Source organism: Delphinapterus leucas, chromosome 8 (genome assembly GCF_059928025.1).
Source record: "Delphinapterus leucas isolate spDelLeu-1000000601 "Yukka" chromosome 8, BTC_Dleu_Yukka2, whole genome shotgun sequence".
NCBI lineage: Eukaryota > Metazoa > Chordata > Mammalia > Artiodactyla > Monodontidae > Delphinapterus > Delphinapterus leucas.
This window is the reverse complement of record NC_143136.1, coordinates 1,557,365-1,573,785: the sequence shown is the minus strand read 5'-3', so window position 1 is coordinate 1,573,785 and position 16,421 is coordinate 1,557,365.

The following is a 16,421-nucleotide window of genomic DNA, read 5'->3' as shown; positions in this document are numbered from 1 at the left end:
GAGGGGCTCCACCTGAAGGGTCCCACCTGGAGAACCCCAACTGGGGCCCACTCCTCTGCCCCCTGGCGGATGGCCCCTTCACCCCCTCACCAGGTAGCCTTCCCCCAGTGACCCTTGCTGAGGCTCTGCACACCCAGCCGTGTACTGTTCTTTTTCGACCCCAAAGCAGTGGTTCTCACACTATGTACAGATCGCCCAGTGATCCTGTTAAAATGCAGTTCTGATTCAGCAGGTTGGAGGTAGAGCCTGGGACTCTGCATCCCTCAGGGCTCCCAGGAGATGTCTGTGCTGCTGGTCCCAGAGCACATTTAGGGTAGGGAGGCACGCACAAGCAGGTTCTCCACCTGGGCAGTGTCAGAATCACCTAGGGGACATGGCAGAATGCAGATCCCTGGGCCCCTACCTCTCAGAGTTCTGATTCAAGAGCTCAGGGGTGGGCCCAGGACTCTGCCTTTCTATCACATTACCAGGGGTGCGCTCAGCAGATCCAGGGCCAGGCTTTGAGAGCTGCTGTCCAAAGAAGTTCTTAACCCTGGCTGCACACGGGGACCACCTGCAGAGCTTTTAAATAGTCAGGATTTCCAGCCCCCAGGCTCCTGAGGCAGGATGCTAATATAATGGTTCAGGGGTGGGGTGGGACCCAGGTTGGTGGTGGTGAAATCTCTGAAGCCTGGTTGACTGCCCCTGCCCCTGCCCCTGCCCCTGCCCTGCCCTGCACAGCACCCTCCCTGTGGACGCCTCGGAGGCCTCCGAAGGTCCCACCTGCCTGCGGTGAGAAGCAGCTCTGGTTGCAATATACGGGTCTTGAGGGACGAAGTGGACAGAAGCTGCCCGTCTCCCGCTTTGCTACCCAGGCAGAGAGAGGGGCCGGGCTGCGGGGCTCTGCCAGCTGTGCGGGCAGGCGGGGCCGGGGCGGCCGACCTGGGGACCCTTCACCTCTGCGGCTGCACCTGCCCCAGGGGCGGCCTGGTTCCGGTCCTCCCGGGCCAGTGCCGCAGTTGCTCCCATTAGGAGGTCTCGGGGCGCCCCCTGCTGCCAGCTCGGGAGCACCAGGTGTGGCCTCCTGCTACAGTGCCTGAGCCCCCGCACACACCAGAGCCTGCGCCCCCCAGGACAAGCACCCGGCCCACCTCGGGTCTCCTGAGGGCAGGAGGGCGCTTGCGTCACAGTTCTTTCAGCCGTCCCAACGCAAGCCAGAGCCCTGTTCATTATGAAGTCCTAAAGCCACAGGTCCTCCGGGACACAGGCCCCCCTGCCTGGTGCTTCTGGAGGCCCCTCCTCCCTGAACCCCTCCCAGGGCCACCCTCAGCGCGCCTCCACCCGCCGTGTTGATCTGCTTCTGGAAGGGTCCACGCTGCTCACCCAGTCCGCTCCCGGGGCCCCTGTGGCCAGCCCACTTTGCTGTCGGACCCCGAAATGTGGGCTCCTCCCCAGTCCAGGAGCCCCGCCTCCTCTGGAGCTCCCCCATCTCCCAGCCCACGTCACTCTGTCCCACGTCCCTGGTCCCAGCAGGTGACACTGCCCTCCTTCTTGGCTCCGTGTTTTGCCCACTTCCTTTCTGAGCCCGAGGCTCCTAAGAGAATCCGAGGGTCCCAGGCTTGCAACAGCTCCTGGCCAGGGTGCATGGGGCTGGCTGAGAGCACGGACTGAGCACCTGGGTCAGGTCAGAGCTTGGCCGGTTCAGCTGGTCAGTGTGAGAGCCGGGTCCCGCCGGCCACTCACTCGGCTGTCCCTGCGCCCAGCTGTGCTGCCCTCACTCCCCACCATGACCCAGGCCCGCTTGAGAAGCGCCCGCCCCTCTGTTCCTGCACGGGGAGGGGACGCCTCTCACAGCCACCTTGTTTTGTTTTGTTTTGTTTGTTTTTTACATCTTTATTGGAGTATAATTGCTTTACAATGGTGTGTTAGTTTCTGCTTTATAACAAAGTGAATCAGTTATACATATGCATATGTCCCCATATCTCTTCCCTCTTGCATCTCCCTCCCACCCTCCCTATCCCACCCCTCCAGGCAGTCACAAAGCACCGAGCTGATCTCCCTGTGCTATGCGGCTGCTTCCCACTAGCTATCTACCTTACGTTTGGTAGTGTCTATATGTCCATGCCACTCTCTCACTTAGTCCCAGCTTTCCCTTCCCCCTCCCCGTGTCCTCAAGTCCATTCTCTAGTAGGTCTGTGTCTTTATTCCTGTCTTACCCCTAAGTTCTTCATGACATTTTTTTTTCTTAGATTCCATATATGTGTGTTAGCATACAGTATTTGTCTTTCTCTTTCTGACTTACTTCACTCTGTATGACAGACTCTAGGTCCATCTACCTCAATACAAATAACTCAATTTTGTTTCTTTTTATGGCTGAGTAATATTCCATTGTATATATGTGCCACATCTTCTTTACCCATTCATCCGATGATGGACACTTAGGTTGTTTCCATCTCCGGGCTATTGTAAATAGAGCTGCAATGAGCATTTTGGTACGTGACTCTTTTTGAATGATGGTTTTCTCAGGGTATATGTCCAGTAGTGGGATTGCTGGATCATCTGGTAGTTCTATTTTTAGTTTTTTAAGGAACCTCCATACTGTTCTCCATAGTGGCTGAACCAATTCCCATTCCCACCAGCAGTGCAAGAGTGTTCCCTTTTCTCCACACCCTCTCCAGCATTTATTGTTTGTAGATTTTTTGATGATGGCCATTCTGACTGGTGTGAGATGATATCTCATTGTAGTTTTGATTTGCATTTCTCTAATGATTAGTGATGTAGAGCATCCTTTCATGTGTTTGTTGGCAGTCTGTATATCTTCTTTGGAGAAATGTCTATTTAGGTCTTCTGCCCATTTTTGGATTGGGTTGTTTGTTTTTTTGTTATTGAGCTGCACGAGCTGCTTGTAAATTTTGGAGATTAATCCTTTGTCAGCTGCTTCATTTGCAAATATTTTCTCCCATTCTGAGGGTTGTCTTTTGGTCTTGTTTATGGTTTCCTTTGCTGTGCAAAAGCTTTGAAGTTTCCTTAGGTCCCATTTGTTTATTTTTGTTTTTATTTCCATTTCTCTAGGAGGTGGGTCAGAAAGGATCTTGCTGTGACTTATGTCATAGAGTGTTCTGCCTATGTTTTCCTCTAAGAGTTTTATAGTGTCTGGCCTTACATTTAGGTCTTTAATCCATTTTGAGCTTATTTTTGTGTATGGTGTTAGGGAGTGATCTAATCTCATACTTTTACATGTACCTGTCCAGTTTTCCCAGCACCACTTATTGAAGAGACAGCCACTTTCTTTGTTCCCAAACCCACAGGCTCTGATTGTATTTGTCATTTTAAGAAAAGGATTTAATTAAATACCATGAAAGCTAATGAATGTGAACAGAGTTTTGTGCGTGAAAACTCAGTTGCCTTGGAAGGGCCCACTCGAGGTGAACATTGCCGGAAACTACTGTCAAGTGTGGGTTGGAGAACTCTGGAAAGTTGGAACCGGGACAGACCCGAGCGTTCTGAGGAATCAATCCCACACCTGACATCATGGACGGCGCATCCGAAAGTGGGCTCCAGGGGGCGCCACGCTCACTGGAATCCGAGGATAGCTGGTCAAAGCCCGCGAAGGCAGAGGGGAGATTCGGGAGTTACATGCCTAAGGCCCGTGTGATTCTTCATAAAAATCATTCCTTCCTTTAAATGATCTGTGAGAATTTCTGAGCAGGTCCCGGTTCACTCCAAGAGAAGCCTTCTCCTGAGCCGAGGCGACCCTGGCCTGGGGTGGAGTGAGGCCAGGCAGCGGGGACCCATCCGGTGCTGGGGTGGACAGGTAGAATGCAGGACACCCCGATACTCAAAAGTATTCATTGATTATTTGAGATTCTGATCTAACTGGGCCTGCATTTGTATTTGTGAATCTGGCAGCTCAGAGCCATGTGGCCCTGCCTGGCCCGTGGTGACAAACCCAGGCTCTGGCCCAGAGCCAAGGCTTTAGGCTCCAGCAGGCAGTGAGAGGAGGCTCCAGCTCTGGGGGCAGGGCAGGCATGGGAGGGTCTTTTCCAAGATGCTTCTTCCTGGAGCATCACAAAGGTCCTGGTCATCACATGGGATGAGCAGCTGGGCTGCAGCCCTGAGCTCCCCTGGTCAGCGAGGCTCCTGGTCCGAGACACCCGGAGTCCACGGCTGTCTAGGGCCCAGCTGAGCTCGTAACAGAGAGAGCCTGATGGAGCCGGAGAGGTGGGGCAGACCTTCCTAGCAGGGCCCTCTTCCTCTCAGGTTTGGAGCTTAGGGACCTTGGGGCCAGGGATGAGGACATGGGGGCAGTGCCCCAAAGCCCCAAGACTCAGAGAATGAGAAGCATTGGCATGAGATGTGAGCTGTGACAGACGCCAGGAGCCTGTGACGCATCTGTGACACAGCGCTGGACCGGCTGTGTCCCCAGGCCCCCAAGGCTCCTGTGCAGCGGTCGTCTTCCTGGAAATACTCCCCAGGAAGGCAGCCCAGGGCCTCGGCAGCATGGTGGTGCAGGAATCGTGTCCAGGCTGTAGGTGTGGCCCTGGCTGTGCGGGAGGAAAGGGCCCTGGAGGGAGAGGTCCGTGGTCGCCACCTGGGAGAGTGATGGGAGACGCAGGACAAGGGGCTGCCCACTCACCCCCCGCCTCCCAGGGTACCGAGAGCTCCCAAGGGCCACATCCCAGCACCACAGGGCTCCATTAGCGTCGGCCCAGTGTGGGCGTAGCCAGCATGCTCTGTCTGGGGCGTGGTCCCAGGGAGCAGGGCTGGGAGTCCGCGTGGAGCCGTGAACAGAAGGGGCAAAGCTGGGCCCGGGGCACGCCATTGCTCACCCGGGGCTCCCAAGTCCTCAGACCAGAGGAAGCGCTGATTTGAGGTCTTCTGTCTCGTTGGTTGGGGGTTGCCCTTGGGAGTTAACTCCCCAAACTCCAGGTGAGGGGTGCCCGCTGGGGTCCTGCAGGGGTCTGGTGCTGGGGTCTCAGAGAAGCACGGAGGGAATGGAGGGGGGTCGCAGGCGAGGGGCTGCAGAGCAGGTGAGGCCTGGGCGGAGCTGGGCGCTACTACTGAGGCTGAGTGGAGGGATGGGCGTGAGGTGGGCTGGAGACTGCCCCAGACCTGTGTATCCCTCAGTCCTCCCAAGGACGCAGTGCAGCGCTCTGAGGCCAGACCAGAGCCAAACCCGGGTTCATACTTCCCTCGTGGCAAAGTCAGACTCAGCGATCTGTGTGCCGGAAGGCGCGGTGAGCCTCGAGGGCACCCAGGTCACCTCGTTGTGTGATAAAACACCGCGACACTTACTCAGGTGACCCCATCCCTGGGTTTCCACCCGTGTCATCTGCTAAGGGCCTGGCATCGTACGGCATTCTCTGTGCCAGGCCCCTCTCTGGACCATCCACCGAAATCCCTGCCTCCCAGTGCGGTCAGAGCTGTTGCTTTTGTCCCCACTCACTGGGGAAGAAACCAACCGAGGCTCTCAGAGTTGGGGACCTGCCGGAGCCACCAGTAAACTGGAGGCCCAGGGGCAGCCCCGCTCGGAGGGTCAGACCACACTCGTTCCTGCGCCACCCCCCGCCCCGCCCTGGGCGCACACCGTGCCCCTGCGGAGTCTCATTCAGAAGGCCTAGCCGCGAGCCCCAGCATTTCGAACACGCTCCCGGCGTCACGATGCCACCTGTCTTCTGAGGGTCCCTGGGCTCCGAGGAACTGGTGCATCCAGCTGGCTGCCCAGACAGAACCGCCCGGCCCGACCCGGGAGGCACACTCTCCAGGTGCTGCTGCAGCCTCCCTGCAGTGGCTCGGGGCCCACCCTGGCCACAAGAAGCGCAGAGGGTTCTGTAACCCATGGCTCTGGAAGGACAGCCGAGGGTTCCTGAGATCGGCGGAGCCGGATGGCTACTCACTGGACAGTTACTCACGTTCAACTGTGTCCAGCACTGTGGTGTCTGGACCGCAGGGCTAGGACGCCCGCCTCAGGCCTGTCTCACTGAGGGGCGGGGAGGCCAGCCAGGTCCCTGGCTGGAGACGAAGCCCCTCCTCTGGCCTGGCTCAGGTGCCCCCGCCCATCCCCTGCCCCTCTTCTCCCAGGCTCTCAGCCCCTCTCAGTTAGCAGGCAGAGGCTCGCTGGCAGCCCTCAGGGTGGATCCAGCCCAGATGTCTATCCCTCAGAGGTGCGAGTTTTCTTTCACTGGATTTGGACATCTTGGTGGGAGGGGGCTGGGGGCTGCATGGCAGGCACGCTCCAGCCCTCTGCAGGCCGCGTGGGCCCACTCATCTCGTGCCCTCCCGGGTCTGCGGTTTGCATGTCCTGTCCGCTCTCTGCAGGCAGTGGGTGGGGCATAGGGGGACCCTGCCTCCCCATGGCTAGAGGAGAGAAGGACTTTCCCGGGAGCCAGGCGAGGGCCGGGCGGGGCGGGTGGAGAGGAGGGCGGTCTGAGGCAGACTGGGGGTGCACGTGCAAGATGACCCCTGGGCTCCTTGACGCACCCGGGGGGACCCCGGGCTTTGGGCTGTGTGAGGAGGCAGGGTCTGGGGACAGGCCTCTGGCCAGCCCCTTTCCAGGGAACAGGGTCTGCCGTGCCGCTTGGTGTCACTTGGGGCTGGGGTCGCTTCCACAGCATGCCCTGGATCCCCGTGGTGGCTGATCCATCTTTTAGGTGCAGTGTCCTGGCCCCCATCCAAAGGCTGGGGGCCCCTTGGAAGGACTTGTGCTCTACAGAGATGGAGAGTGAGCCTCAGGCAGAGACGAGCTCAGGGTGGACCGTGAAGGGCCTCCATCCTGCCAGCCAGATGTGTGGGAGTGAGGGGCTCCGCCTCCCAGGCTGGCCCCAGACTGAGGCAGGATGGTCCAGTGGTCAGAGCCCAGGCTCAGAAGGGGTCCTACTGCCTGAGTCTGGCCTGACCTCTGACAGGCTATGAGACTGGGCAGGACACACCCCGCCTCAGGGCCTCAGATTCTCACCTGAGAAATGGGCAAAATCATGGGATAACATCCAGGAAGCTCCAGGCATTTGGTGAAAGCTATTACAGTATCAATATTAACAAGATTAAAGGTGTGAGCCTACATTTAAGGGAGCAGGAAAGAAAAAACGGCTTAAAACATTAATATTATCAGTGCCGGATGAGACATTGTGTCCACGAAACAAAATGGGATGTCACAATGAAAGTAGCATTCTGAAAACAAGAAACAGAATTGACAATTCAAAATACAATAATCTAAAATTTTAAAAATCAACAGAAAGATAGGAAGGTAGAGTAATGAAAATCTCTCGTAAAATACAACAAAAAGACAAAAAAAGAAAATAGCCGAGGAAAGATGGGAAGAGTAGAGGATGAATTCAGGAGATCTGACATAAACGTGAGCAGCAGTCGTACAAGGAGGTGTCCTCGTGGGGAAGGACTGAGCCTCCAGAAAGACAGGGCTGCACCCCGTCCAGTGAGAAAAGAGACCCACAGAGGCACAACTCTGGAAATTTCAGGACACTGGACACGAGAGGAACGTCTACAAGTTTCCAAGCTGCAAGGACAAGCCACATAAAAAGAATGGGAATTCCAGCGGTGTCAGATCTCTCTGGCCACCCTGGAAGCTGGGTGACACAGCAAGATGACCCGGCCTTTGGATGGGGGCCAGGACACTGTGCCTAAAACATGCATCAGCCGCCACTGGGAGAGGATACAGGCATTTTGGGACCTACACAGACTCAACATTTTATCTGCCAGGCTCCCTGTCCCGTGTTTTTGTGACGCAGCGTGCTGAGAAGCTGCGGAACACAGAAAGTCGGTCTCACGCCTCCAAAGAGAGGTGAAGGGAAGCCCCTGAGCGACAGGTATCCTGCAGGCCCAGGGAACCAGGACTCCAGGGACAGGGCTAGATTTTCAGCAGAAAAGGAAATGGCAACAGCAGGTTATCTGAGCGTTTGAGCTCTTGGGCAGATCTGGATGGCACTTGGAAATTCTGATAGAGCATTTATTGAATAATTATAAACGGGTCCATGGAAACGACACTTTCCCCCCACGCTTTTTTTTAAAAATAAAAGCAAGGCAATAACTAACTCTGGGGAGAAAACATACAGAGAATGAAACACCATCAGAATGCACAACTTAGCTCAGTAGCACATTTTCTTTACCTGGTCGTAATCCCTTGAGACTGGAATATTGATTTTAACCAAACTTTGAGATGTGTTGGGAGGCCAGAGAAGGGAGAATCAGAGTTGAGAGAGGAAGCTGTCAAGAGATAAGTTCTAAGACGATAAAGAAACAGGTGTGTGTTAGTTACCTGCTCCAGTGTAACCAATCACCTCCAACAACAGACCCCAACCCACAGGCTCAATCTGAGTGGGTTAGCAATCCAGGGACAGGACAGCGGGGTCTCCCAACTCGGGGTCGCCCACAAGCTGTCGCCTGGGGCTGTACCTCCGGAAGGCCGGGCTGGGAAAGGAGCCACTTCACTCGCAGGGCTGCTGCCTGGACTCAAAGCCCTGGTGGCTGTAGGTTTCCTGCCCCACGAGCCTCTCTATGGGGTAATTGAACTCGGGGCCGCTGGGTTCCCTCAGAAGGAAGGTTCTGACCCCCGAGAGAGAGAGGAAGAGAGGGTGAGCACGACGGGCATCTTTCTGTACCCTAATCCCAGAGGCGGTTTGCTCACCACGGTTGCCAGGCTCTCTGTATTAGGATCCATCACCAGCCCCCACCCACACTCACGGGAGGGCATGGGCACCCACAGGCAGGGATCACTGGGGACCATCTCGGAGGCTGCCCACCGCAGGGTGTGGATCAGTCCAGGTCTCCAGGGAGACAGAAACAACAGGATGTGTCTATACAGACAGAGGGAGAGAGGCATACTTTAAGGAGGTGGCTCATGCGATTGCAGGGCTGACAAGTTCAAAGGCTGCAGAGCAGGCTGGTAGGAGGGACACCCAGGGGAGCGTCAAGGCTGCAGGTCTGAGTCCACTGATGGCCTGGAGGCGGGATGCCGTCTTCTTCGGAGACCTCAGTCTTTTCTCTTTTAAAGCATTCTGCTTTGCCCACCTGCACTGTGGAGGACTGTCTGCTTTCATTTAAAAACCACTTTCACAGTGATGTCTAGGCTGGCATTTGAGCAAATACCTGGGCACCGTGGCCAGCCCAGGTGACACACAGAGGCAACCATCATGGGGGGAACCCTGTTCTCTGGACAGAAGTAGGTGAAGACCAGAAGAATAGCTGGTAGAGGTGAACGTGGTTGCTTCCAGGAGGGACAGGCTGGGCATTTCTCCCCATGCACGGCGAGTGCGGCCTGGAGCAAAGGAGCCAGCAGGCCTGGAGCTGGGTGAGGGCCGTGTGGCACTAAGGTCCCTCGGCCATACCCATCCCCTCTGCCATCCTTACCCGGGGGAGGGCTGGGGACAGGGTGATGAGGGTCTGGAGAAGATGCACTTTAGAGGGACACTTGCCTGGAGGAGGAAGGTATGGGGTGGGAGGGTGCTATGCCCCCGTGGACCGTGGCAGTGACAGGGAGGGCTGTTGTGCAACCGTGGCCAACTCGCTCCGTCAGGCTGCGCCTGGCACACTAAGTGTCCACCCCACGGGTGGGCTGAGTGTCCGCAGGCAGTGCGGGGCTGGAGGGAGGCACCGTGGCTTCTGAGACATCTTCGGGGCAGGCTCCAGCAGGAGTGGGGAGGTCCCGCCGAGGCTGGCCGCTGTGTGGGAGGGGTCGCGGAGGGGCTTCCCGTTCTGGGGGCAGCTGCGGGACACCTCCGGAGGCCAAGGGCCAACCTGTGCTCGCAGAGACGGGGTGATGGGACAGTCAGCACCAGCTGGGCCCTGCTGGCAGCCGGGGCTGCCAGCATCACTTCCTCCCATGCTGGGAGAGGGGACCCTGCCAGCAACAGACCCCAGGGGAGGGTGGAATCTCCTCCCCCAAACCCAGGCGGACCTGGTCTTTGTGAGGCTTCCATGCCAGCCAGGGATTCCAGGTCCCGCCATGTTGAGGCTCCTAATTGCAGGAGGGAGACCCAGGCTGGGCCAGTTTCTCCGCAGCCTAAAATAGATCCATTGTTTACCCCTATTCATCGCCACATAAAAGCCGGATTTATGGGAACCGGGGCTCGGCGTGTTTCTCAGCCCGACTGAGGCGTCCGGGCAGCGGGGCCCTGTCCTGCCGCCGTCGGGGGCTCCCGGCTCTCCTGCCTTTGAGGGTCTCTGCTGGGAGCTGGGCACCAGCCATCCTGGCGGCCGCCCGCCGGCCTCCTCTGTCTGATCCTTCGGCTCTTCCTTCCCTGGTGTTGGTGGAAACAGGTTGATGACAGAGCAGCTTGCCTGGCTCAGTTCTCGCCGGCTGTCCTAGATTCCTCGATTCATCTGAGAAGCAGGTATTGTGAGCCCGCGACGCAGGCAGCCAGGAGGCCCGAGCTGGGCCAGAGTGGCGGCTCGGAATTAAAGGGCTGCAAATGGCTTTTGAAGCAGCGCTAAATCCGGCTCCTTGGACGGCCGGGAGGCAGCCCATGGGCCTTGAAAGCTGAGCCTCGCCGCCTGCTTTGCTCCCAGGGAGATGTCAGCCGCTGGCCCCTTAAGCTGGCCAAACAATGAGAACACACTGCACACAGAGAAATATCTTTAAAGTGAAAAAGAGAGACAAGGTGGTTACCACCCCCTCTCCACTCTGCTTCTCTGAGCGACCCCTCAGTGCTAACGGCCCGGCGTGGACAGACCCTCTCCCCGTCCCCTCCCCACCCAGCCAAGCACCGTGTGCGCCCAGGGCGCCCAGAGTTTGTCCTGCTCTGTAAACACACTCCCCACTGCTCCATTTTTCTCTCTGGACCTCTGCCAGGTCTCTGTATATCAGATTCACCCGCTCTCTGCAACAGCCGTTAATACTCTAGCACGGAGTGCCTCCGCCTCACGCCACGGAGGCTGGGGTGGAATAATTCTCCATGGCGAGGCTGTCCTGCGCATGGCGGACGTGTAGCAGGATCCCCGGCCTCCACCCCCTGATGCCAGTAGTACCCCCTGTCAAGACAACCCAGAATGTCTGAACATTGTCACGTGTCCCCAGGGGCACACTCACAGGAGACCCTGGCTCTACTGTCAGCCCAAAGCCACGTCTATTCGACAGTTCTCCTGTGGGTCCCAGGACCTGGCCGCTCTACCAACCATGCAGATGCCTGGAGCTGTATCTTATATTCACAGTTTTACTTTATATGATTGATTCCCCAAATGGGATTACCCCCAAAGGCAAACCTGCTTGAATTCAGGGAGCTTAAGCATCAGGACTTGTGTGAACCTGTTCCAAAGATCTGGGAAGCCTCAGCACTGAGTTCAGACAGTCACACAGTTTTGTAAATTTTGCAAAGAGCAAGAAACCAAACGTTAAGCCCGTTACCTTTGCTCTGCTGCCCGTGTCCCAGCTGCTGGGCTGGCCGTGGGTACTCGGGCACCGTGGAGGACATCTTCAGCAGCCTGGGTCTCGTGGGACCCATTCAGGACATCTGCAGTCTCTCTGGGCAGAGGTGCGTCACCATTAGCCGTCCTGGGCTGGGGTGAGCTTGAAGGACTGGTCCCGCCCACACCGTGCCTGGAATCATGGCAGGGAGGGGCAGGGCCAGAGGTAACATCCTACAGTGCACGGAACAGAAGCACGAGGGGTGGGGGAGGAGAGGCAAGGTGAGGTGTGCAGAAGCTGCTCAGGAAAATGGTCTAAGGTGGAGGATGCAGTTCTCAGGGATGCTCGGGCAGGACACCAGTCCTTTCCTGCCTCAGGCCAGGAGTGTCAGCTTGCCTGGGCCGAGGGATGCCCAGAGACTGGGACACGTGCTTTCTGGGTGCATCTGTGAGAGTGTCTCAGAAGAGACTAGCATCTGAATCGATGGACTGAGTAAACGTCATCCTCACCAATGCGGGCAGGCATCCTGCGATCCACTGAGGCCAAATAAGACAAGACGGCAGAGGAAGGGCGACCTTGCTCTCTGCTCAAGCTGGGACACCCAAGGACATCCGTGCTCCTGGTCTCAGGATTCCGACTTGGACCGAATTGACTAAAACTCCGGGCGCACGATTAGAAACTCACCACACACTTTTTTCTTTATAGAGAAATGTGCAAAATAGGATCTCAGAATCCCCGTGTTTAGGGCAAGCGTGTAGGGCAACGACACCTGTGTACGAAGGTATGCGTGACGGGCGCCTCCACCTATAGCACCGCGTCTTGGCCTGGCTGACACATCTTGTCCTGAGTAAGCCTGGTGGCTCAGATGCAGACGAGAGAGAATGTGAAGTCCATAAAGTGATGTGGGCTAAAGTCAAGGTGAGGCAGTCCCTCCTGGGGGTCGGTGGGGGGGTCCCCTCACTGCCTTTCCAGCTCCTGGCAGACCGGCCCCTCCCCCACCCACAGAGGCAGCGCCGTCTGTCTGTCTGGTGTCTCGGAGCCGCTTCCCTGTCACATCTCCTTCTCGGACTCCTGCTGCTGTCGGCCACGTTTAGGGACCCTCGTGAGGACACTGGGCTCACCAGACAATCCAGGACACCCTCTCCCTCAGGAGCCTTACCTTAATCCCAGCTGCGAAGTCCCCACACGGTCTCGGTTCCGGGACATGGGCGCCTTCAGGGCCAAGGTTCCCCCACCAGAAGGCCCAACCCACCCTTTGCCGGGGCGGATTCGAGGTTCAGATTCAGCCACGGGGCAGAAAGGTCTTCTTACGATTGGAGATCCGAGGCTCTCAGCAGGGAAAGTGGGCCACCTCGGGGCGGTCGGGGACGCTTCTCCTCCAGCATGACGGAGGGTGCCGGCGGAGACGGCGCCGCCTCTGGTCACCGGGCTCGGGGTGAAGCTGGGCGGTCAGGCCACCCCAGGGGGGCCCGCCCTCCTCTGGCTTGCTGCCTCCCCACCCGTCCCCACCCCTGGCTGGTGTCTGGGGCTCCAGGGGGCCTGTTCTAGGGTCACAGAGGCCTCTGCGTCCCCCGCGGTGGTGCTCAGGGTCACACAGAAAGCCTTTGGCGTCCCCTGCCAGCTCTTTCAGAAAACCGTCTCCCATGTAGCTGAGACCCACAGCTTCCTCCTGGAGTGGGTGCTACGCCCAGGGTGGCTCAGGGTCGGGCACTGAGGCCTCCGTGTGCCCTCTACCTGCCTGCAGGTGTGCCAGCCGGGGTCTCTAGCCCTCGCCGCAGAAGGATGGACAGACAGACCCACTGCTCCTGAGCTCTGAGCCGAGCGGGTGATCTTGGGCCGGCCCTGCTGTTTGGGCAATGCTGCTGCCGCCCCTGGGCCTCCACAGGGCGTGGGGGGAGATGCCGAGGCCCCCCTGAGGCTTGGCAGGTGGGGGGACATGGAGGGAGGCCACTGGCCTCGGCTGCGAGGTCAGCGGTCAGCTTGGCTGGTGGCAGAAGGGGAGGGCTGGGTCCTGGATTGGGGGGCAGCGGGCCATCAGCCTGTAGAGAGGGGGAGAGAGTGTGGGAAGAGCAGCGCCAGCCCAGGAGGGGACTCAGGGTGCGGCCGTGGAGGCAGCTGGGTGGAGGGAAGTGGGGGATGAGGGGAGGGGCGGCGGCCACCCTAAGGGGCCTCACCGGGGACCCGCATCTCCGGATGAGGTTTCCAGGAGGAGGGCAGGGGCGGGCCGGCCAGGGTGCTCAGGAGGGGAGACAGGCTTCCCCGCGTGGGAGGCTTTCAGAAGGTGGGGAGGGTCAGAGTGGAGGGAGGGCAGGCAGGAGCTGGGGGTGGAAACAGTGAACAGACCACTGGCAGGCAGTGGGGTCTCGGGTCAATGGGCTCAAGAGGGAAGTGGTGTGTGTGGCTTCGGGGTGGGGGGACCCTGGGGACCACAGCGGGGAAGGCCTGGGACGCAGGCTCTGGGGACTTGCAGGCTGCGGGGGGAGCCTCCAGTGGAGAGAAGGGAGAGGCGGGTGCTTGTGGGCCAGGGCAGCACCTTCCCCGGGAGCTGGGGCTTCACTGATTCCAGGCACCTCCTCCCGGGAGCCGAGTGCCAGCCCACCCGGCGCGCCCAGGGCGCGAGCCTTCCCACGCGTGCGTGCGTGTGTGCGTGCGGCGGGCAGGTGGCTCTCTCTTCAGGCGCTCTCTCTGCTGCACGCCCCCCTTCCATGTGAGGGCTCGGGGGCTCGCGGTGATCAATTGCTCACTTGGCCATCAGAAAATTTCCTTTCAGGAAACTGATTTTTGTTGAGTTCCCCTAAAGTGGCCAGTGACATGGTGACTGATGGCCTCATTTCTTGAGGAGTGACCGGGTAGGGGTGGAGGAAGGGTCTGGGGTGGGGGGCATCCATGGCTGGAGGTTCCTTGGCCGGCTGCCATCAGCACCCTGTGCCCAGACCCACCCAGGGATTCTGTGCACCTGTCCCGATGTGAGTCACAGATGGTCAACTCCGGAATCCAGCCTGGGGGACGGAGCCAGAGTGGCCTGCTGAGGGCCAAGGCTGGGCCAGGGCTGGGCTCCTGCAGAGTGGAGGCAGTGGGCCTGGGGACAGGAGAGGGTCTGCAGACATGGCCACTGGAGCTTAAGGCGTCGGAGGCCAAACCTTCTGGGCATGGCCATGGGGCGGGGCAGCAGACAGAAGGAGCCAGAATTTGTCTGGAGGGCGAGGGGCCAGCAGACCCCGGTGGGAGACAGGGGTGCAGAGGGCTGGAGCGCTGGCCTCACCCTGTGGGGTAACCGTGCCCCGGGGGCCCCAGAAAGGGACAGTGACTCCCTGTTAGGGGTTGGACTATGTCCCCCAGAGAGATAGGCTGAAGTCCTGGCCCCCAGCATGGGACTTTACTTGGGAATAGGGTCGTTACAGATGTGATTAGTGAAGGTAAGATGAGGTCACCCTGGAGGAGCTTGGGCCCAAAGGGGATGTGACTGGTGTCTTTCTAAGAAGAGGGGCGTTTGGACTCAGACACACAGGGGAGAGGCCGTGTGGAGGCGGAAGCAGAGATGGGAGGGGTGGGGCCACCAGAAGCTGGAAGAGGCAGAAAGGACCCTCCCCCAGGGATTTTGGAGGAAACCTGGTCTGGCCAACACCTTGATTTCGTACTTCTGGCCTATAACTGCGAGAGAATATCTTTCTGTTGTTTTAAGCCCCCGGGGTCTGTGGTGCTTTGTTACCCAGGAGACTAACCTACTCCCTTCCCCCAGGCGATTTAGGAGATCTTCATGGCCTCTGGGGTGACTCTCAAGGTGACTAAAGTCTTTCCTGGGTGGGCCGCGTTCTCAGAGATGCCTGATGGGGCTTGGTGCTGGGCCATCTCCATGGTAACAGAGCACGTCTAACCATCAGGTGTGGAGGAGGCTGCCCCCAGACGACGCTGCTCCTCCCGCTCTGAGGGGAGGGGGACGTGGTTCCTGCCGTGACTTCCCCCGCGAGCCTCCTTGACCTCCCTGACCCTCGGGAACTCTGGTCCAGACATTCTAGCTCTGCGGGCCCTTCCCCCTTTGCTTCCTCCCTCCCTGTCTCGCTTCCCAAATTCCAGCTGTTTGGGGCCACCGCAGTGCCCAGGCTGTCCATGGTGCTCTGAGGGGTCATGCTGCCCGCTCTGTCACTAGTGCTGTCCCCACCCTGAGCTGTCCACCTGGAAGACTGCTCCTCCCTCCAGGGTCACCCAGGCGTCCTCCTCTGGGAAGCCTCCCGGGCTGCTCCAGCCAAATCTGAAAGCATTCGTCACCCAGACGGCCAGCAGAGGCCTAGAGCTCATTGAGGATGGGAAACCATGGGTCTATCCTAACATACATAAATGAGTTCCTGGCAAGTCTGATGAGAAAAGGGACATTAACACACTTGCAAAGAATCTCCTGCAAAACATGTCCTAATTACACAGCAAAATGTACAGTTACATAGTAACATAGCAACTTGGCAGTTTGGAAGCTCCGAGGACAGCCGCTCAGCCAACAAAGTGCACACCGTCCGTGACGGGCAGACCAAAGCCACGTGCCAGCCAACGGGATGCAGCTGAGGACCGGATGGGTCTGGGAGTCCTGCCCTAGCGCGGTGCCTGGACCTGACGGGAGGAAACAGTGGACAGGCCCACACTGGGGGCGGCTATGGCACGACTGCCCGGCGCCTGGAAAGTGGCAAGAAGATCGCCCAGGTCCAGACAAGACTGAGCAGCTCGGGGGACCTGACAGCTGATGTAACATGTGGTGCGACGGGGTCCTTGGGCTGTAGGGACGTCGTGGGGACAGCAGTCAGTTGAATAGTCAGACTTTAGGTGACAGCAATCCCAGCATAACCGCCCTGGCTGCGGCTCCAGTGGGGACGTGCCCTCCACTGTCCTGTGGGGCTCAGGGCTCAGGCAGGCACAGGGAGGGTGGTGACCCCCAGGGGCTGTGTGAAGGCAGTGGGCAAAAGGACAGACAGACACGAAGCAGGGCGGGACACGAAGGGCTGGGGAGAGAGGCAATGTTTTCTCTAGAGCGGCAGACCGAGTGAAAAAAGGGAGCCTGGGCCACAAGCAGGAGGCGGGCTTCCCGGGCGCCTGTACCCTCACT